The sequence below is a fragment of the Saimiri boliviensis genome, chromosome 7, assembly GCF_048565385.1.
Source record: "Saimiri boliviensis isolate mSaiBol1 chromosome 7, mSaiBol1.pri, whole genome shotgun sequence".
In the NCBI taxonomy this organism is placed as follows: Eukaryota; Metazoa; Chordata; class Mammalia; order Primates; family Cebidae; genus Saimiri; species Saimiri boliviensis.
In genome coordinates, this window is record NC_133455.1 from 38,066,304 (window position 1) to 38,090,426 (window position 24,123).

At 42.5% G+C, this 24,123-nt stretch overlaps 1 protein-coding gene across 6 annotated transcripts in view; it reads left to right on the forward strand.

The window, feature by feature from the left end:
• The window catches only part of TMCC3 (transmembrane and coiled-coil domain family 3), a 382,147-nt gene that overhangs the window by 157,032 nt on the left and 200,992 nt on the right, over positions 1-24,123 (forward strand). The gene's annotated exons all lie outside the window — the stretch shown is intronic.

Genomic DNA, 24,123 nt, shown 5'->3' on the forward strand with positions numbered 1-24,123 from the left:
GAAACTCTCACAGCCTTGTAAGAAAGTACTAGTACCCCTGTCTTTACCAAAAGGATCCCACACCTGAGAAAGGTGGATTTGCCCCAGGTGTTGCAGCTGGTTATAGATGGCGCTGGGGTTTAGCCAGGCCCCACTGCTGCGCTCTCCACTCAGCGGCGATGCCGCTCTGGGCTTTGCTGCCTATCTTTTTCTCCACAGTGCAAATGCTGGCTTCAGTATGTTAAGACCATTTCATGGTTTGTATTTTGCATTGTTAAGGTCATGTAAATTGATTTTTTTTTGACATTCAGCTTTCTATGCTAGGAAGTTCATTTTATCTAGTTTCTCTATGCTCTGAAAAGGAAAATCCTTCCTCTTCTGAGCAGAGCACACAATGTTCAGCAGTCTGGGACATGCCAAGGAGAGCCCTGAAGGAGAATTTCTGGTGGAAGCCGCTTACCTAGGAGACCTGCTCTTCCTTTTCTCCCCCCTGCGCTCCCTCCCATTGATCCCTATGACCACCCTCCTCCTCCGCTCCCCCAGAGATTCTAATTCCCACCTACTTTTGCAGCCCCAAACCCTTTCTTAAGGCATATCTAGTAAGTAAATTGACATTTTCAAAAGAACTTTTGCTCAAAGGTAGGGAAAGCAACAAAAAGAATTAATAACCAAAACATATTTTTAAACTTCATGTTTCTTTTCCTACAACTATGAATTTTACTCAGCCACCAGCCTCTTCTAAAAGTATTACACCATGGCTGGATGTGGTAGCTCACACCTGTGATGCCAGAACTTTGAGAAGCTGAGGCAGGAGGAGCACTTGAGGCCAGAAGTTTGACACCGCTCTGGGTAACATAGTGAGACCTCATCTTTAGAAACAACAACAACAACAAGAACAACTTAGCTGGGTGTGGTGGCACATACCTGTAGTCCTCGCTACTTGGAAGGCTGGGGCAGGAAGATCACTGGAGCTCAGGAGCCCAAAGCCACAGTGAGCTGGGAATGCACTACTGCACTCCAGCCTGGGTAATGGAGTCAGACCCTGTCTAAAAATAAAACAACTGACGTATGCACTTGATGGATGAGCAACCTCCTTTGCCTGGCTTATAGATACTATCTTATTTTTTCAACACTCAAGAGCTAGTTTATTTGCTACCCACTTCTTTTTGAAACACAAACATTTTTCTCTAGATAGGATCTGCTCACTCAATTCTAGTTTCCTGTCTGAGCTATAGTGATGGTTTTACCAGATGACCATAAATTCTCCACCATTTAAAAGGTGGAGCCTAATTCTTTTCCCCTTGACATGGGCTGTACTTGAAGACTTATTTCTAATTAATAGAAAATTAAAGAAGTGATATTGTTTGACTTTGGAGACTAGATTGTCAATGGCATTGTGGCTTCTATTTTGCCCTCTCTTAGATTACTGGCTCTTGGGGAAGCCACCGGCTCTACGGCTTCACATTCAACCCAATGGAGAGGCTCATATGGCAAGGAAACTGAGACTTTCTGCCAACAGCTATGTGAGTGGGGTATCTTGGCAGTAGACTGTGCAGCCCCAGTCAAGCCTTCAGATGAACAGAGCGATCCTGAGCCAGGTCAACCCACCTACACTGTCCCTGAATTCTTGACCCACAGAAACTTTGAGATAAAGGATGTTTGTTGTTTTAGATCACTAATTTTTGAAGGTAGTTTGTTACATAGCAACAGATACTTAATGGAAGATGTGCACCTATTTTTCAAGTGACATTTGGGACAATGACTGTTATATGCCAGTTTTCAACTCTACCTCCAGATCGTTCTTCTCTTGTTTAGGATCTTACGAGCTGGGTAAACTAAACTCTCAAAGTCTCAGTTTCTCCCTCTGTAAAATGAAGATAATAGATTCCATCTCAATTAGTTTGTTGTTGTTTTTGAGACAGGGTCTCACCCTGTCTCCCAGGCTGGAGTGCAGTGACACAATCTCTGCTCACTGTATCCTGTGCCTCCCAGGTTCAAGCAATCCTCCCGCCTCAGCCTCCCAAGTAGCTGGGACTGCAGGTGTGCACCACCATGCCTGTCTAATTTTTGTATTTTTGGTGGGATGGAGTTTCACCATGTTGGCCAGGCTGGTCTCAGACTCCTCAGGCGATTTGCCTGCCTTGACCTCCCAAAGTGCTGTGATCAATGAGTTGTTGTTAGTACTGGGTTCATAGTAGGGCACTCAATAAATGTAACTGTTTGTATTATTAATATATTTTCGCTAGCATAATTCTTGTTGCATCCCGCTTTTTCTGAATTCTTTCTTTTCTCGCTTCCTTGAGAAGCCTGGTAAAGAACTTCCATAGCCAGTGGGCATAGGCCTCTGTGAGCTGTTGCGATAGAGTGCTTGTGGATCTCCCCAGCTAACAGGAAGCTCGATGAGACTGGGGAGGAGCATACTGTTTTTGTTTCCATAGTGCCTAGCATCAAATAAATGAATGAATGAATCATATAGCTGCTTCTGCTGTATTTGCACGTAAGCTCTTATTGGCATTCAGTGTCATTAAAATGGTTACCTTATCTACAGCCAAAGAAGGTATGCATTAAGAAGCAAAAATGCATTGGAGAGTCCGTTTTTCATTTTGTTCTCTGTCTTTCCAGCCCAGAAAATCTATGATTTTACTGTCAATTTGTGTAGGCAGATAATAGTTCTTACTTCCATATATATATATTTACTGTATAGGGCTCACTTTAGTGTCTAAGGGCCATTTCGTGGGAAATGTTGCTGTGAGAACCTCTTCACAATAGCTGGAATCTAAGTTGATTATTCAAGGCATTTTAATTTTAAAATTAGAATAAACATTATTTATTGAACACAAATTCTCAGATAGAGGGTATTAAACAATTTTCTCTAGTGTTGGAAGGTAGCATAGGACAGGCAAAGGGAGTGAATTGTTTCTGACTTAAGACCAAATCCGGATCCCAGAATTTACAAGCTATATAGCTGCCCAGCTGTGGCCCCAGCTGTTTCTTCCCTGAGTGTCCATTTGCACTCCTCCACGTGGATGACCATGAAGAACATCCGAGAATACTCCTCACGCTGCCATCTCCCCACCCAGGCTTCCATGAATCTTTTCATCCTCTATTCCCTCTCTTTGGTGTCTGTGTATTCACCAGATGTTTAATAGGTATCATATGTCAAGCAGTGCTGGGCACGGGCTGTACCAACAAACAAAACCTGTTCCTATTCCCGGGGGGCTCCCTGAGGCCCGGCAAGCTGGGATCTGCACATGGGGTGAGTGGGTAGCAGGCAGCTCTCTAGCATGGCATTATTGGCATTTCTTCTAGCACTAATTCTGGGTCAGATTCAGCCCCTGGTGATTGTCTCTGCGTCCGTAGGCTTGGATAGTGTGGAGTAGACCAATGTGGGGTTTACTCTGTTTTGCTTTGCTAAGGGAAATCTAGGACTTATTATTCTGTGGTTAAATCATTAATTAGTGATACTTGCAGCAGTAAACATCATGTCAGCTGAAATTAGTAATTCTGCTACCTCTTCTGCTGAAGCTAAATGGGAGAGAGAGCTGGATCTGGTGGGATGTGCGCCTGATGCTCCCAAACCAAAGGCAAACGGATACTCAGCAGGGCGTAGCGGGGAGGGAGGACTGTGCTCAGGTGCACACGTAACTGGGCAAGAGAGCTCTTGAAACAGGAAAATGGCAACTTGTTCCTGTAGCTCTGTGTTTTTCCTGGTAATCCTTGACAAAATTCATCCAGTTCATCTATCCATCCACTCCTGATATGAGTGCCTGCTACATATCAGGAGTAATTACAGAAGTAAAAGAAAGTACTCACAAGAAATCTGTGATCTAATTAAAAAGATAGATGATTAGCAGTCACAACATGGTATTATAGATGTTTTAAAAATATTAGCATCCATTTGGTAAAGAGAAAAGGAGATGGACATTTTTAGACACTGATGCGGGAGTATTAATCGATGTAGTTGTTCTAGAGAGCAATTTAGCAATACTTACAAATGCTCTAATTTGTATTTCAATTTGTCAGGCAATTCCACTTATGGAATCTGTCTGGAGAAAATAATGGAAATGTACGTAAACGTGCAAGGATGTTTATTATTATTTTTTATGGTAGCCAAGAAGAAAAGGAAACAAATATGATGCCCCACAATGTGGGATTAGTGACAGCCTTGTGTAGTTGTGCAATGGAATGCAACGCAGCCTTGAAACAATACATTTTAGAAGAGTTAAGTGACTTCTGAAATGTTAATGCCACATTGTTAAATGAAAAGAGTAGATCACAATCAAGAAGAATAGCATGACTCCGATTTTGTATGATTTATGCATAAAAACACCGTCAACAGTGGCTATTTCTAGGCTATTTGAATCTTCAGGTTTGTGTTTGTTGTGGATTCCCAAATTTTCTACAGTGAACACATACTGCCTTTGTAGTTATAAAAGACCATTGACAATAGAACGTCATAAAAGTGCAGTTTGGGTAAAGGCCTCGGCCAAGTGCCTGAGAGCCGAAGAGTGGAGCTCAGCTGAAACGAGGCTGTTCTTTCTCTCATGTTGGTGTGTGTGCATTATTTCATTCAACAGATACCTGTTGTGTTTGCAGGCATGTGTTACTCCACACATCACACAACCATGGAGTACTTACCATTGCCAGAATCTGTGTGAGGGCTGTAGGTACAGAAGCCGCAACTCCACACAGACAAGGAGCTGATTGTCATGGATTGTCTATTCTTTTTTTTTTTTTTTTTTTTTTTGAGACAAAGTTTCACTCTTGCGCCCAGGTTGGAGTGCAATGGCATGATCTCTGCTCACTGCAACCTCCATCTCCCAGGTTTAAGCGATTCTCCTGCCTCTGCCTGCTGAGTAGCTGGGACTACAGGCGCCCACCACCACCATGCCCGACTAATTTTGTATTTTTAGTAGAGATGAGGGTTTTCTCCATGTTGGTCAGGGTGGTCTTGAACTCCAACCTCAGGTGATCTGCCCACCTTGACCTCCCAAAGTGCTGGGATTAAAGGCGTGAACCACCATACCTGGCCGGTGGAGCGTCTATTCTGTTGGAAAGAAAGACAAGCAGAAAACAAGAGAATTGTAGATAGTATCAAATGTTACGAGGAACATAAATAAGCCAGGGTATTTTAATAGCGAGTGGCAGGGCAGTCAGGGACGATCTGGGAGGAGTTCACAGCCATGGAAAAACCAGGCAGAAAAAAACATAAGAAAATGCCCTAAAGTGAGAACAAGCTTGGGTTTTGAAGGAGAAAGAAGAGCAGCCCGTGTGTCTAGAGCCTGAGGGAATGAGGCTCCTGCCTGTGTCTCTAAACTGATTGTGTGTCTTGCTCCCCCAGGCCACCTTAACCCCCCGTATAGTGTCATTGTCAGGATTAACTGAGATGATACCCAGTGCCTGACAGATCACACCAGCCTTAAACATTTTTGTGAGGTAAGCAGGAAAAGTGGAGGACAAGCGGGTTATTTGACTGTATCAGGGATTTATTATCAATTTTTTAGGCGTTATGACATTTGAATATTTATGTTAAAGGTCCCTGTCTTTTAGAGCTACATATTAAAGTACTTATAGATGAAATGGTATAATGTTTAATGTTCGGGATTGACTTCAAAATTACCCATGGGGAGGGAGGCAGTGGCTGAGGGGTAACCCTAAGTTAATGATTAATAAAGCTGCATTCTGGTTACATGGAATCCATTTTAATATTCTCTCTTTTGTATGTTTGAAATTTTTATGATAAGAAGTTTGAAATTCACACACCAATGAAAGTTTGGTGGAAGATCAGCCCACAGTAAATATCTCTTAAGTCTTCTCCCTTCTGGAGACGCCAACCCACGCACAGACTCCCCCTTTTCTGTGATGTTCACCATTCTGCCTTCCTCGGATGATAAGCTCACTTACAGAGGCTGTTTTGAGGTGTGTGTCAATGCACGGGGCCATCTGTCGTTAAGAAGCGGCCAAGCGTTCTGCTGTAACAGCAGCAGAGGATGTTATATTTAATGCGTTTTTATTTATTTATTTATTTATTTATTTTGAGATGGAGTCTTGCTCTGTTGCCAGGCTGGAGTGCAATGGCGCAATCTCAGCTCACTGTGACCTCTGCCTTTTGGGTTCAAGCAATTCCGCTGCCTCAGCCTCCTCAATAGCTGGGATTACAGGTGTATGTGCCTCCACTCCCAGCTAATTTTTTGGATTTTAGTAGAGAGGGAGTTTCATCATGGTGGCCAGGATCCTCTCGATCTCCTGACCTCGTGATCCGCCCGCCTCAGCCTCCCAAAGTGCTGAGATTACAGGCGTGAGCCACCGTGCCCTGCCCACTTAATGACTTTTAAACTGTTCTTTGTACTTTAAGGTAATGTCTTCTCTGGAGAATAAGCTCACTGGATAGCACAGTTTGCTTTTAAATTGGATCCGAGGCTTTTCAAAACATTAGATTAGACTGTTAGCTAAACCGTCTTTGAGGAAAGGCAAAGGGCATGTATCGGGGAACAAAGGCAGAGAAACGTGAATGGCCTGGTTTCTTTCAGCCTTCTCGTTAACAGGCTCCATGGCTTTGGATGTGTCGTTAGCTTCTCTGAGCTTCAGTTTCCACATGTAAGGAAAAAGAGAATCGGACTAATTTCTCTGTTCCCTTCCAGTTCTAAAAATCTCCTGTTTAATAACTTTCTCACTAAATATATTCGTATTCACTGGAAAAAATCAGGAACCTGTGGAAAAGGCAAATCAAAATCACCATCGCTTTACCACCCAGAAGATCACTATTTTTCAGTGCCTGCATATGTTCTTCTTTTTAAGAATCAAATGCATGCAGCATATTTTGTTGAACAACGAATCTGTAGGTTGCATCAACCACTGAAGGAACATAAAGATGAGCAGATGTGGTCTCTGCCCTCAGGAGTTGGTAATTTCATGGCCAGCCCCGTTTCCTGCTGCTTTACATAAGGGGCACTCCCCGTGAAAGAGAAGGCTTGCGTCTGGCACTACACTCTGCTGAGTTTTAATCCTGTTTGCAAGGTTATTTCACTCATATTTGAAAACTTTTTCTGAATATTATTTCTTCCGATTGATTATGTGCAGAGGTAGAGCTCTTACAGGCAGGCTAATGAGAAAGGATAGACTTTTCCAAGAAAAGCAACAGACGCTCTTAAACCAGACTTTATTATGTTCAGTTTTTTTGGCTGTCTACCTCCAACATATCAGCACCGATGTGGAGAAGCAACTTAGCTGCTTTGAATTTCACCTGCTGCCCTTGGGCCACACATGGCCTCCTAATGGGCAATGCTGCAGTCACAGAGCTGAAAGGCCGGCAGAGGAGAAGGCTTTAGGTGTAATGGGAAATCTGAAAGCAGCCCCAATAGGAGGCAGCAAGAAAACCTAGAAATCTGGCGAATGTGGTGAAAGAGCACTGAAGGGAAGGAGGAGAGAGGGAAGGGTGAGGATGTGGAGAGACCGACTTACTTGGCTGAACTGTGCATATATTTGGATGAAATGTGCGTTCAGCATGTCGGGGCTGCTATATTATTCATGAAGCTCTTATTTGTCTTTTTCCATGCCAGTTTCAAAGAGGAGGTGGTGATCTGAGCCTGGCAGAGTGCCCTGCTTACACAGCAGCACCCCAGCACCCTGTCCTCGTTTCAAGGGAATCCGGGTCTGTAGCCACAGCAGTCAAGAGCGGGGACTTTGTATTATTCTCACCTTCCCTGAATGTAGCATTCCTGTACCCCCTCCAAGCAAATGGAAGATACATTCATATAGAAAATATTGTATTTAATTTTTCTATCACAAACTTTGGGCATGTCTTTGAGTTTAGCCTAGATGAGTGTTCGCCACCAATCCGTTATTTGGAAAAAGTTCCTTAGGGCCCCTCCCTTCCCCCTGTGAATGGAATTCGCCTTCCAAGGTGCAGGAAAGAGACATGAAAGAAGAAATAAATATTTCTGATGGCATGCATTTGAGAATTTCCTACTTCTCAAGGAATTCAGGCCTGACCATAACTTTTTGGGTGTTTTCCAAAAGGGCAGTTAGAAACAAAGAATAAAAAAACCCCAACAACAAACAACCAAGGCTGAAAATAAATTTTGGATTATATGTGGAGAAGGAAATTGAAGTCCCATAACAGAAATGGACATTGGAAAATCTGCCTTCCTGTTTTGTTTTGTTTTGTTTTTTGTTTTGTTTTGTTTGAGACAGACTTTCGCTCTTGTTGCCCAGGCTGGAATGCAATAGCGTGATCTCGGCTCACTGCAACCTCTGCCTTCCAGGTTCAAGCAATTCTCCTGCCTCAGCCTCCCAAGTATCTAAGATTATAGGTGCCCACCACCGCACACGGCTAATTCTATGTTTTTAGTAGAGATGGGGTTTCACCATGTTGGCCAGGCTAGTCATGAACTGTGACCTCAGGTGATCCACCTGCCTCAGCCTCCCAAACTGCTAGGATTACAGGCTTGAGCCACCGTGCCCAGCCACCCTTCCTCTTAAGAGGTACACAGACAATAGAGAGCATGGGAACTTTGGTGGTGTTCATCCTGGAAGGGAAGGTTCTGGAATAACACTTGGCCATCTCCAGATACTTGGAAGCTGTCACGTGGAAGAGGAATTATACTTTCTCTGCACATAATGCAAAGATGTTGAACTGATTTGTTAGTGTGTGAAAACAACAGAGAGAGATTTTTCTTTAGTATAGGAAACATTTCTAGGGAGATATACAAAGATGGAAGACCATCTTTGCAGAGAGAGCTAGAAAGTTTCTGGTCACTTTAGGCAAAGGTTAGGAGACTACTTTCCCCCACACTTATTCCACTCCCTCTTGTGTGCTGCCCGCTCACCACATGTCTTTCAATTTCCCAAAGGGACCAGACCTTTTCTACATCATTACCTCTGTGTGGAGCTTACCCCCACGCACCCTCTCAAGATGCTAAAGCTTGTTTTCCTTTAAGCCTCAGTTTGTTACAATCTCCTGTCTATACGTCTTTCGTGGCCCCTTACCTAAAGACGGCCCTCCTGTGAAACTATGCCGTAACATCTTGTATTTTTCCTTTACAAAACTTACCAAATTGGGCCAGGCGTGGTGGTTCATGCCTGTAATCCCAGCATTTTGGGAGGCCAACGCAGGCAGATGGCTTGAGGTCATGTGTTCAAAACCAGCCTAGCCAACATGATGAAACCCTGTCTCTACTAAAAATACAAAGAATTAGCTGGGCATGATGATACACAACTATAGTACCAGCTACTCAGGGGGTTGAGGCAGAAGAATCCCTTGGACCTGGGAGGTGGAGGTTGCAGTGAGCCAAGATTGTGCCACTGACTCCAGCCTGGGCAACACAGTGAGACTCCATCTCAAAACCAACCAACCAACCGTTTACCAAATTGATGCATATAGACACACATATCACATGTATATCATATATATGCATACAACATGTATACATATATATAAAACACAAATATACACAAATATAATTTATGCAACCACTTGTTTAATGTTTGTTTCAGTACTGGAAGGTTTGCAAGAAGTACCATCCTGCTTTATTCATTCCTTCTGTTGTGTACAGTGCTTGGAATGTAGTAGGTGCTCAATAAATATGTCAAATAGCTGGATGAATTAGCAATATTCATGCACCAAAGTATCACAATTTGTGTTACTCTAAGAGTGGGTTACGAACCACTGGAGATGACTTTAGGTGGTCCCTGAGCCTAGCTCTAGATAATATTGTATTACCTGGGGTGAAAATACTTTTATTTTCAATTTACTTTCAATCCCTCTGATGTTGTTAAAGTGAGAAGTATGGTTTGATGACAATCTTTAATCACTGCTGTCCGCCAGCCTCCCTGGTCTACACAGAGAGATCAGGCCTCAGCCAGCAACGCTCTCTAACTGGGCTTTGATAACACGTTTTGCTTCTATTGCATTTATTCTTAGGTTACCTTTTATTTGTGACACATGATATTGATTTTTCTTTTATGGAAGTGATGCAAAGTCTCCTTTTAAAATAAAACTATATAAGTAAAAATGTGAGTATATTTAATGAGAAATATTCAGGAAATAATGGTACAGTTATGATATAATGGTGGTTCTTGAATTACTGAAATTTTGGGTTTTGAAGTGTTTGAAGTTTTTGGACTACCTAAAGGGTCACTGGAGTCCAAGCAGCACTCCTGAGTCCATCCCCAAACTAGTGCAGGACCATGAAAAGTAAATGCAATGAAGTGCATTTCTCCCAACACTAAATTGATTCATTGTTGTTGTGATAGCATGTTCTTTTTTGAGATTAAAGTATCCATTCCCCAAACAGATGATGATTTTTAAAAAATTGTCCCCAAATCTGGCTGGGCGCAGTGACTCACGCCTGTAATCCCAGCACTTTGGGAGGCTGAGGTGGGTGGGTCGCTTTGAGGTCAGGAGTTCCAGACCATCCTGGCCAACGTGGTGAAACCCCAACTCCACTAAAAATACAAAAATTACCCGGGTGTGGTGGTGTGTACCTATAATCCCAGCTATCTGAGAGGCTGAGGCATGAGAATCTCTTGAACCTGAGAGGTGGAGGTTGCAGTGGGCTGGAATTGCACCATTGCATTCCAGCATGGGCAACAGAACAAGACACTATTTCAAAGAAGGAAAAAAAGCCCTTAAATGTAGTAGTGTTGGCAGCTCCATGCTGTTCCCTCTGTTTTCGTTATTTAGCCATATGGTGTGGGCCGTGTAATTTTACCTGCCTTAGAATCCAAAAGTCTTGGGCTTGCTGCTATTAGAGGACCTTTATGGTCCTTTCCAGCACATAGAGTGGATTATTAGTTGCCAGTAAAATCTTGTTTGTCTCCTGTGTGGATAATATGAGAGCAGATGGTCCCACTCTTGTGCGTGCACACGTGTATGTGTGTGATGGTCCCCATTCCAATGCAGATGTGTCATGCATACTACCCTAAAGCAAAAAGCATTTGTGTGTTGTTTTCCCTTTATTTCAAATAGGGATTACAAGTACCATATTGAAAAAAAATTTTCTAGATATGATGAGCACTGTATAAGGAGTGTCAAAGGAGAGAGAGAGACAGGGGAGTAGAGGGAAGTGGTTGGGGGTGCTTCTTCCATTGGAGACAGGACAGGGATGGGAAGGGTCTGAGGATGGTGGCTCGTAGATGGCAGGATGAGCATCCAGGGGGCAGCAGCCTCCCTATTTTCTGAGATAGGTGGTGTCAGGGGTTGGGCAAGGAGGAGAACAGGGGTTGGCAAAGGAGAGATGGACAGGTCATTGGTGGAGGGATCCACCAGTCAGGTACTGCTGAGCACAGGGAGGTCCCTGAGCCCCAGGCACCCGTCTGGAAAGCAGTTAGCCTGTTGCAGCGCAGCGGCTGCCTTTTCTTGATGTTGGTGTCTTTGCTGAGTTTGCTTTGCTTATAGAACCCAAACCTGCGGCTAGGACTCTTAGGTCCCCATTAGAAATTTAGCAGAGATCATAAGACCAGAGAGATTATGGCCTTACCAATTGTTATCCGTTGTGGCAACTGCCTAATTAGAAACATCCAAAGAAGCAGACTTTTAAAATGACTAATACTTGTTATAACCCATGATCAGCCTTTGGCTTCTCATTTGAAGCTGGTGACTGTGGTGACATCGTAGTTAGATACTTACTGTGGTTAGTATCATTTATCACCATCCAAGCAAGCTGGTTGTCCATAGTGTACATGTGTGTTTATGCATATCTAAGTCAGTGGCCCCTGTTAATGTTCAAACCTGGGCCTTCTAATCAAAGATCAATACCTTTGACTCATCAAATACTCAGTGGATGTTTATGGAGCAACTGTCATTTGTCAGGCATCATGGGAGGCTGCTATATGACTGGTTTGGCTCCATGTCTACTCGTGTATACAACTCAATTATCATAGCATCGTGTAAGTTAAAGTGAAAAGTACAGTAAGAAAGAGATCAATAGCCGGGCGTGGTGACAGACACCTATAATGCCAGCTACTGGGGAGGCTGGAGCAGGAGAGTCACTTGAACCCAGGAGGTGGAAATTGCAGTGAGCAGAGATTGTGCCACTGCACTCTAGCCTGGGAGACAGGGTGAAACTTTGCCTCAAAAAAAAAAAAAAAAAAGAGAGAGAAAGAAAAAGATCAATAAAATACTTGAGAACCACAGAGGAAGAAACATTTAATTCTAGGTGGAGAAATTAAGGAAAGCCTTGTTGAAAATGCCTTTGATTTGGGCTCCAAGAGATGGCATGGGTTGTCGGGGAGAGGGTAAGGATACATCAGCTTGAAGTAACAAAAGGATGAACAGAATCGGGAAAATGTTTTGTTTGGGGCATAGTGCCCTATGAAGCAAATCCCTAGATTATCACACAGTTCTTGGAAAATAGCATTGGTAAGGAATGCCTTTACACTTTCTGCGCAGGGAATGCTGTACAATAGTGGCAGAAGATGATACTGATGGGAGTTTGTGAATGCCGCAAGGCAGTGGTAGAAAGCCAGGAGGCACTGCAGACAGAAAGCTAAGAGTTCAGATCTAATCTATATTCATCACTTAATAAATGTCTTTGCCAAAGAGATTGTGGTAAGCCGGGCATGGTGGCTCATGCCTGCAATCCCAGCACTTTTGGAGGCCGAGGCGAGTGGATCACGTGAGGTCAGGAGTTCATGAGCAGCCTGGCCAACATGGTGAAACCTCATCTCTACTAAAAATATAAAATTAGCTGGGTGTAGTGGGGGGGGGGGTACTTATAATCTTAGACACTGGAGAGGCTGAGGCAGGAGAATTGCTTAAACCCACGAGGCAGAGGTTACAGTGAGCTGAGATAGATTATGCCATTGCACTCCAGCCTGGTGATAGAGCAAGACTCCATCTCAAAAAAAAAAAAAAAAAAAAAAAGATTACAGTAGATGTCTACTTTTCTTTATATATTGATATTTGGGAGAAATCTTTAAGAACATACAAACTATTTGACAGATGACCAAATGACTAATGTTACATGCAGCAGGGACTATGATTTTTCTCTCAGACTGAAACCATGGTCAGCAGAACTATATTTTGCTTTTGAAAATCAGAACTCTTTCAAGATAACATACTTCAAGAGGAGTGATCTTCTCCCCTCCCTAAAATCCAAACATTATACGTAGAAGTTAAAAACAACCGGAAACTGAAAAACCTAACTGCAAGCCGCTGGCTCTGCTGTGAAGCGGTCCACACTCACCTCCGGTGCTCTTTCTCCGTTTTTGCCAGCAGGTGGTGACAGTCCTGTCTGTGCAGTTTACTTAAGTCTCTTGTTATTTATTTATTATTTAAATAATACAAGTACATTTATTTATTTATTTATTTATTTATTTATTATTTATTTATCTGAGACAGAGTCTTTCTCTGTCGCCCAGGCTGGAGTGCAGTGCGGGACCTCAGCTCACTGCAACCTCCGCTTCCCAGGTTGAAGTGATTCTCCTGCCCCGGCCTTCCAATCTGGTGGCATTACAGGCACCTGCCACCACGCCTTGCTAATTTTTTGTATTTTTAGTAAAGACAGGGTTTCACCATGTTGGCCGGGCTGTTTTGAACTCCTGACCTCAAGTGATCCACCCGCCTCGTACAAATACATATTTATTATAGGAAGAATTAGAAAACATGTAAGCACAAAGGGAGTTGGCGGACAGGCGTTGGAATAGTATAATCCCACCATCTATGGATAATCACTGCTGAAGTTCAGGCATACTACAGCCTTTGTGGTAAACTGACCTAAGCTAGTTTCGTGGTTCACAGCTAATAGGTGATTTATGGTCGATACCAGGGGCCTCCAGTGATTTACAGATCTCTACCCCACAACCTCTCTAAGGGTGAGGGAAGAAAGCAAGAGCAGTTCTCAAACCAATTCTGCTACAGGGACAAACAGGCATGAGCAAGCAGGCACACAGCCTGTGCTGTAAACTGTGCTGGAGGCCCAAGCTCCTGCCTTTCAGCCACGTGGACAAGCACCTTGTGTGAAAGGCTGTCCTGTGCCACGTGCAGCAGCTGTGTTGCAGCCGTAGCATCAAGATAACCTCATAGAGTAGCTCAGGCCACAGACTTCTCCATCACATAGGGCTAGAGAGATAGAGGCTGCTGAAGTTGCTGAATTCTCACACCCTGGTCATAAGAAGGCAGAGTGGCCTGTACAGCATTTCCAGCTGACCCATACACAGTAAGTCCTCCAATGATGTCATTTCACTCAGTGTCATTTCACTGTCACCTTGATGAGAAACTCTGTTGCTTGCTGGGGCCACTGTGTGGAGCTTCGACATCCTCCGGCTTCTGCATGGGTTTCCTGCAGGTTCCTCAGTCTCCCCCCACATCCCAGAGATGTGCATGTTTGGTTAACTGGCATGTGGTCCCAGCCTGAGTGAGTGTGTGTGGGGGTCTGAGTGCACCCTGCTAGGGGATGCATCCTGTCCAGCATGGGTCCCAACCTTGTACCCTGAGCTGCCAGGACAGGCTCCAGCCACCCTTGACCCTGAACAGGAATAACTGGGCAAATAATTACCTTCCTATGTTTATTAACCTTCCTTAAATGTATGTATAGCTCACATTTATTTCAGTGTTTAATATTATAAATGTTTTGGTTTTTATTTAGAAGCTTTGCGATCTTTTTGTGATCAGAAATAGGCTGTAAGAACTTAACTCTTGTTGATATCAATTATCTGTGGTAAAATCAGTTATGTCAGGTCCTCGGAAATTGCAACTTTCAGTGACGCCCAGGCTGGAGTGCTGTGGTGTGATCTCAGCTCACTGCAACCTCCGCCTCCCGGATTCAAGCGATTCTCCTGCCTCAGCCTCCCAAGTAGCTGGGACTACAGGTGCGTGCCACCATGCTGGGTAATTGTTTTGTATTTTTAGTAGAGACGGAGTTTCATCATGTTAGCCAGGATGGTCTCGATCTCCTGACCTTGTGATCCGCCCACCTCAGCCTCCCGAAGTGCTGGAATTATAGGCTTGAGCCTCTGCGCCTGGCCAAGGGCAGAGTAGTAGGTTTGTTTACACCAGCAACACCACAAACACATGAGTAATATATTACGCTGCACCATGATGACAGCTGCGAGGTCGCTAGGGGAGGAGAACTTTTCAGCTCCATTATAATCTTATGGGGCCACCGTTGTCTATGAAGTCCATTGACTAAAACATAATTAAGCAGTGCATAACTGTATTTTGAATGCCTATTTGCATCAAAATCATTTCTTATATCCACTGTGCTTCTTAAAAAACCCTCTAATGTTTGTTAAAGGCAGTTGAAGCCTTATAATAACCACCTCTGGAATACCAGTTTTTTGTTAAAGTCTTTCAAATACTAAGCAACTGGCCCGAGAGTATAAATTAAGACTCAACACACCTATATACCATACTGTTTGTGCTGGAGTATTTTAAAGAGAATTAGAGACACTTTTCCAATTTGTGTGTGTGTGTGTGTGTGTGTGTGTGTGTGTGTGTGCATGTGTGTGCGCGCGCGCATAAATTGCTTCACACATTTTCATTTTTGTTCATTGTGTATGTATGTATTGCTTAACAAAGTTGACATCAATGCCATATAGTATTTAGTTTCATAACCTACCTTTTTCTTTAATAACATAAATATATTTCCAAATCAAAATAACTGTGTTATCAGTTTTAATGACTGTATACTATTCCATTTTATAACATAAGTTACTCACAGCTCACTATGAATGGACATTTGTAGTTCTAGCAGCTTTTATTATTGGAGGCATCACTAGGAAGATTATCTCGTACGTGTTTCTTTGTATCCTTGTTCATTTTATTAGGACACATTCCTAGAAACAGAATTGCTGAATCATAAGGTCTGCTCATTAGACAAATGTTTTAAACAAGATTTCAAGTTCCTTTGAAAGAATGTTGCAATCTGTACTCCTACCAGCATCTGCTTTCTTAAATACTCTCCTACACTGGGAAGAATTTAAAACTTTTTTGCCCATTTGATAGGTAAAAAATAGTAACTCATGTGATCTTACTAGTGAGGTTAGACTTAAAAAAAAGTTTGCAGTCTATTTGTGTTTGTATTGTTATTTCAAATATTTATAGTGTAGGAAAATTAACCCTCTATACATTTCTCTCCCTATCAGTTGCCAGATGCCTTAAAATTACTTATTTTTTAGATTGGGAAATGTAAAGTCAACTTAAAGCAGTTTAAATCATAACATTTCGGGCTGGGCGCGGTGGCTCAAGCCTGTAATCCCAGCACTTTGGGAGGCCGAGGTGGGTGGATCACAAGGTCAAGAGATCGAGACTATCCTGGTCAACATGGTGAAACCCCATCTCTACTAAAAATACAAAAAATCAGCTGGGCATGGTGGCGCGTGCCTGTAATCCCAGCTACTCAGGAGGCTGAGGCAGGAGAATTGCCTGAACCCAGGAGGCGGAGGTTGCGGTGAGCCGAAGTCACACCATTGCACTCCAGCTTGGGTAACAAGAGCGAAACTCCGTCTCAAAAAAAGAAAAAACAAAACAAAACAAAACATAACATTTCCTAATAGAAGCTGCAGCTCAAAAGCAGGGCAGTGTTTGAACTGTGCCATTTCTGATCTCCCCCCTCAACGATCAGAAGGGCATTAGTTTTAGACCCTCCTTTCGGAAGGGATAAATGGTGAGATGCTCAGGTCCTCTACGTTCAAACCTGCCAAAATAATATTAACACAACACAATAGGAAATCGAGTTTAGAGTTCTTGAGTTAATTTGGTGGATGTAGACAGCCAAAGAAAGAATTTAATCACCGGAGGGATATTTTTGCAGCAGAATTACCTAGTTTCTTGTCTAGAATAGATTAGATTAATGAGGCCAACATGGTGAAAACCCGTCTCTACTAAAAATAAAAAAAATTAACTCGGTGTGGTGGTGCACGCCTATAGTCCTAGCTACTCTGGAGGCTGAGGCAGGAGAATCACTTAAACTTGGGAGGCAGAGATGGCAGTGAGCTGAGATCATGCCACTGCACTCCAGTCTGGTGACAGAGCGAGACTCTGTCAAAAAAAAAAAAAAAAAAAAAAAATGGGCTCTAAATGAATGATTTTTTATTTAGAGCTAGGGCCCAGAATTAAAATATATTGAAAGGGAAGAATGATCATAAACTCACACAGAAGTCCACATGTCTTACTAATGTAAAACGTTACATCTTTTGGGATCTTTCTGGAGGAGGATTAGGTTTCAGAAAGGGAATGAAGTGAGATCTACCAAGAGGAAAGAAAACCCAGAAAGGGGGAGCTGGGGTGTAGAGGAAGAACAATTTAGTCTAAAACTTGCCTTGGATGAAAGGGGCCTTTTCCGAAGTCATTATACAAAAAAGATACTTGCACACGCATGTTTATAGCAGCAGAATTCAAAGTTGCCAAAATCTGAAATCAACCCAAATGCCCAGCAATCAATGAGTGGATAAAGGAACTGTTTTATATATATATATATATATATATACACATATATATATATGTATACATATATATACACATATATATATATGTATACATATATATACACATATATATATGTATATATATATACACATATATATATGTATATATACATATATATATATATATATATATATATATATATATGATGGAATACTATTCAGCCATAAAAGGAATGAATTAACGGCATTCACAGCAACCTGGATGAGATTGGAGACCATGATTCTAAGCGAAGTAACTCAGGAATGGAAAATCAAACAGTGTATGTTCTCACTCATAAGTGGGTGCTAAGCTATGCAGATACAAAGGCATCAGAATGACACTGGACTTTAAGGACTCAGGGGAAAGAAAAGAGTGGGAAGGGGGTGAAGAATAAAAGACTTCAAATAGGGTCCAGTATATACTGTTCTGGTGATGGCTACACCAAAATCTTCTCATGAATCACCACTAAAGAACTTACTCATGTAACCAAATACCACCTGTTCCCCAAAAACCTGTGGAAATAATTTTTTTTTAAAGGGCCCTTTTCCATTGTGCCACTGGTATTTGTAATGGACACTTTAATCATTTCATCTAGCTTGTTTGTCAATAAAATATTCTTTGTGTTCCCTGGTGTTCTGCTCAGGAAAAAAAAATAAAGTTCTCTCTCCCTCTGACTTTCTCTTTGGCCAAAGTAAGCAAGTTAGAGCAGATATTTAGTGAAAATTTGGTTTTTCACAGATGCTCTCCTTTAAAAGAATGCACTTCTCTTCAGATGCGTTCTGTAGAATGCGACAGCTGCTTCCCTCTCTTGAGGATCCTGGAATCCCCTTCTCTGCTGTGCCCTGTGTCTTTGAACACCATCCTTCAGCTACTGTACTTTTACTGTTTGCGCACATGCTCCAGAACTGTTCCTCCCTTCCCTCCAAGTTGAAACACGCCACATTTGTTTCTTCTTCAAAGTCTTCCTTCAATCCTGTCTCTTGGACTCATGTGACTCCTGTATTACAGCAGTACTAAGCTGTTTTGAGCAGATGCCTTCTCTAAAACCCCTGTCCTTTTATACCCATAACTTTCCAGTTAGTAAACTCTTTTAAAAATTATTATTATTGTTATTATTATTTGAGTCAGAATCTTGCTCTGTCACCCAGGGTGGAGTGCAGCGAGTGGCGTGATCTCAGCTCCCTGCAACCTCCGCCTTCCGGGTTCAAGTGATTCTCTTGCCTCAGCCTCCTAAGTAGCTGAGATTACAGGCGTGTGCCACCATGCCTGGCTAATTTTGGTATTTTCAGTAGAGATGGGGTTTCACCATGTTGGTCATGCTAGTCTCAAACTCCTGACCTCATGATCTGCGTGCTTAGGCCTCTCAAAATGTTGGGATGACAAGTGTGAGCCACCGCGCTGGCCCATTATTATTTTTTGAGATGGAATTTTGCCTGACGCCCAGGTTGGAGTGCAATGGCCTGATCTCGGCTCGCTGCAACCTCCACCTCCTGGGTTCAAATGAATCTCCTGCTTCAGCTTCCCAAGTAGTTGGGATTGCAGGCACCCACCATCATGCCTGGATAAATTTTTGTATTTTTAGTAGAGATGGAGTTTCACCATGTTGGCCAGGCTGGTCTTGAACTCCTGACATCAGATGATCCACCTGCCTTGGCCTCCCAAAGTGCTGGAATTACAGGCTTAAGCCACTACACCCAGCTAATTTTTGTGTTTTTAGTAGAGACAGGGTTTCACCATGTTGGCCAGGCTGGTCTCAGACTCCTGACCTCATGATCCCAAAGTGCTGGGATTACAGGCATGAGCCACTGCACCTGGCCAAAAAAGATTATTTTTAAAATATAAAAGGAATATATTCTCATTGTTAAAAATGTGAATATAGAGTAAATAAGAAAATGAAATTGCTTTTCCCCACGCCTACCCCACCAGCCCTAATATCCCTTAAGTGTTAATGGTTTGTTGTTTATCTTCTCAGGCTTTTTCTATTTATATGCAAACACTTTTATATGTAAAAAATATGTAAAATTATTTCTATAAAAACAAGGATACACTATTCTATAACTTACCTTTTAAAACTTAATTGCTATATATAAATGATATATTTTTTCATGACTCTATTGTTCTAGCGTATGGCTATATCATAAATGATTTAAACAGTGTCCTATTGCTGCACATTTATTTCCAGTGTTTTCTTATTACATACAGTGATACGATAAACTTATTTTTACGAAGACTCTTTTGGTGTGTTTTCTAGCATTGCATTCAGCTGAAATACCAGAAGAGGAACATCTGGTTCAAGGAGTGTGCACATTTGAAAATCTGAGAAATATTGCCGGTTTGCCCTCTAGAGAAACCGCACTTACACTCCTGCTGCCAAACCCTTCAGTCTCCCCGTCTCAGCTGAGTGTCACCTTCTCAGGGAAACCTGCCTTGTTGCCTTTACCGCCAGGCAGTATGGAAGCCCTTCCTTTTTTCTAAAGGAAGAATACTCCCTTCAAAACCCTCTGATCTTCCTGAATTTTGGTACTCATCCCACTGTTTGAATATTTGTTATATAATGTTTCCACCACTAGACTTTGAGTTCTTTGTTTCTCCTTTTACATTTTTTGTTCCTGATTTCAAAAGTAACACATGTTCACTGTGTATAATTCCAGCATCGTGGAACTACCTTACACTCGGGAAGTGTCTATTTTGGGTAGTCGCCCTCTGTGTCATCCTGTGTACCCCTCTCTCATTAGCACTTCCAGCATGGGCCATAAAAAACACATACATACATCTGTCTCACCCACAGGCCTGAGTTCCTGGAGGGAAGGGCTCATGTCTTTTGTTTTTCTCTCTTTTTTTTTTTTTTAAGAGACAGGGTTTCACTGTTACCCAGGCTGGCATGCAGTGATGCAATCATGGTTCACTGCAGCCTCCAACTTTGGGGCTCCAGAGATCCTCCCATCTCAGCCTCCTGTGCAGCTGGGACTACAGGCATGCACCACCATGCCCAGCTAAATTAAAAAAAATTTTTTTGTAGAGACAGAATCTTGCTGTGTTGCCCAGGTTGGTCTCGAACTCCTGGGCTCAAGCCATCCTTACACCTTGGCCTCCCGAAGTGCTGGGTTTACAGGTGTGAGCCACTATGCCCAGCCTATGTCTTTTTACTATTTTTGTGCTCTAGCACTTAATATGGTAGCTGGTACGTTGGACATGCTCAGTAAATGTCACTTCAATGAATGGGAAATGAGCCTCTCCTTAGAAAATGTGCTAAGTGACATAAGCACCTGTAATACGTACTCACATGATTTATGGATTATTTTTGCTTAGCTTTCTTTAAAAAGAGGTGGCTTTGCACAGCCTCCCACACTGCTCTCAACAGAAACTCTAATGCTGATGAAATACACCATCTTCTAAATGATTCGGTTCCATAGCCATTAGGAACTGTTTAGTTCCTCTAACAAAGCAAATGCAGGAGGCTGGAAAGCAGTTATTAGCTGAGGTAGATTGGTTTACCGATGTGATTTGTTGCTATGTGTGTTTATTATCCACTGGCTCTGTGCTCATGAAGTCAATATCCCCTGCATTTGCTGAGCCAGGCAATCTGGTGAAATCAGAAGTGAAGCCATGCACTGTTGACCTCCCGAATCTAGCAACAGCCACAATAATAGCTACCATAGATTGAGTACCTACCATGTATTAGATGTTTTACATGTCATTTAATCCTCATAAAAACCCTATGAAGAAAATATTGTTTTTCTCTAGGTTGGAGATGATATTCAGCCGCAGTGAAGTAAACTTTCCAAGGTTACACATCTATTAAATGGTATTGTCTGGCTTTGAATCCAGGCTTTTTTGGCTAAAACCATCTGTACTTTCTTTTATTATTATTTTTAAAAATTTTGTATTTCCACAGGTTATTGGGGAACTGGTGGTTTTGGTTACATGAGTAAGTTCTTTAGTGGTGATTAATCCATCACCCAAGCAATATATACTGCACCCAATTTGTAGTCTTTTACCCTCACACCCTTCCCACCCTTTCCTCCTGAGTCCTCAAAGTCTATTGTGTCTTTCTTATGCCTTTGCATCCTCATAGCTTAGCTCCCACTTCTGAGTGAGAATATCCAATATTTGGTTTTCCATTCCTGAGTTACGTCACTTAGAATAATAGTCTCCAATCCCATCCAGGTTGCTGCAACTGCCATTAATTCATTCCTTTTTATGGCTGAGTAGTATTCCATTGTGTATTCCCTTTTAAATCTTTCTTTCTTATCCGTTAACCTGCTGAATGAGCCTTCCATTATGGAACAGGAAAAGTAGATCATTTGATGAGAAATCTTAGAGTCCTTTCTCTTGTTCATTGAAAACACTACAGTATTCAAATCTCCAAGAAAACTTATCATCTTCATTTAACTTTGTTTTATTCTCCCCCTCCAAAATTGTACATCTGTAGAGATGAAAGAGATCAAGTTTACCAGTTCACATTCTCGTGGAGGGGGAGCCAATGACTGTATTAGCAATGAAAATCATTGACCATCACAGTAGAAAGGCTTCCAGATTTCACTCCACGAATGAAAAGTCTGGAGTTGCTTTGGATTTATCTGGGTGCAGAAGCAGTGTCTAATAGAACTAAACACAATAGGTAAATTATAATTCAGAATTAGAAACATAAGGGTAGTCTAGTTCATGGACCTCATGAGGACATGTATATCGTAGATTTCCCCGAAGCCATCTTCCGACCTGGAGGCTAAAGAGATCTGGTAGGTTTCTTTTTTATTTTTATTTATTTTATTTTTTCCAAGACAGAGTCTTGCTCTGTCCCAGACTGGAGTGCAGTGGTGCCATCTCGGCTCAATGCAACCTCTGCCTCCCTGGTTCAAGCCATTCTCCTGCCTCAGCCTCCCTAGTAGCTGGGACTACAGGAGTGTGCCATTATGCCTGGCTAATTTTTATATTTTTAGTAGAGACAGGGTTTCACCTTGTGGGCCAGACTGGTCTCAAACTCCTGACCTTGTGATCCGCCCACCTTGGCCTCCCAAAGTGTTGGAATTACAAGCGTGAGCCACCACGCCTGGCCTTCCTTTAAAAAAAAAAAAAATCATTCTGTTCCAGGTGGTCAAACATTTCTTTTGTTTTTACTGACCTATAGAAAAGGAGATGTGTGTCCACAATTCTGCCTACCCCAAGTTTTCGAGGAAACTCTTTGCTTATTATACTTTATATTATATAATGCCTCCAGTGGGACTTGGGGTTAGCACTTTGCAATGAGACATGTTAATGTGTCTTCAGTAAGACATGATTATTCTTATGAGATGGGGATAAGTAAAGATTATAATAACTTCATGTCATTTCAGGTCAGATTTTTGCTTCCAAATGATTTGCACACACTTAGGGAAAAAAAATGTCTGTTTTTAGAACGTTTTGGATTTCAGAATTGCAGATAAAGGATTGTGGACCCGTAATTTTTCTCCTGTTTGCACTGGCAGTAGTTTAACTTGTGGACCGTCCAAAATATGTTTGCGAGAGAACCCTTATGGCCTCTTTTGTTTAAAAAACAAAATAAATTTTGTTTCCACCAAAACGCCTGCCTCCCTGACATTTAGGGGCTGGTGTCGCACCATTCATGTGTGTGTCCCATTGATAGCTTAGTTCTAAGCTTGACAGTTCTCAGGAGTGGGGAGTTCTCTCTGTACACTCTTACCCTCACCCAACCGGTCCCTTCAGCTGCATCCCATTTCTCGTCTTCTACGGGATCTGGAGAGTTGCTGGCTTCCATCATCTTCTGTGTGGGGACAATCACAGGTTGCACTGCTCAACAGGCAGCTTTTCTGGACACTGCACAGTCCCCAAGCCTTTGTTTCTTGATTTTGGGAGCATTCTCCATGGAAACCACTTTGGCTCATCTCATCCCATTCCCAGGTTGTCTCCGAGGCTTTGCCCACACAGTGCCACAGTGAAAAATGCAGCCTGGCTCACCGATTAGCGTTTCATGTTTTCATTGGCTATTTGGCTCGTGGTACAATCCCATGAAATCTTCTGCAGAGGGTGGTGTTGCGCCATTCCTCCTGACCCCAGTATTGGCTCTTACTGTGCTCAGTGTGAGACGCACTGTCCACACTCACAGTGATGCCTCACTGATCCAAAGCCACTCTGCGATTAGGAGAGTCTCGGGCCAGATGGTTTGACCAACTTCGGTTCCTGCTCCCACTTTGACTCCTTTAGGAGTCAATTTATAGCTGTTGTTCCATTTAGCTGTTGTTTCTCCGGTTTATGAAGTACATCAGGCAGTGTGTATCTTCAACTGTTTATACCAGTAAGTGTCTGGCTGTTGGTGGTGGTGGCTGTAGTTTGGCAGTGCTACCAGCTTCTCCCAGCACCTGGCTTATCAGAGTGCAGGATTCATGCCATGTGGCTCTTACTTGGGCCAAGAGTCTTCAGTCAGCCTAGTGACTTAAGTTGCCAGGGAAACTGTCTAGTGAGACCTCAAGATTTACAACTTGTTCCTAGGCTACAAGGTTTTCTCCAGAATTTTTGCTGACACAGTTTACTCCCATAATCTCCCAGCCCTGTGGGGTGTATAAATCTTTCGGCTTCTCTGCAGAATTCACTTTACTGCATGCAAGGCCTAGAATACGGGTCAAGAGAGGTTTGGCTTCAGGGAGTTTATGAACTTGGACATTTGTATGCACTACTTTGTGTGCATGTATGTATGGACCTTTTTTTTTTTTTTTTTTTTTTTTTTTTTTTTTGTGGGAAGA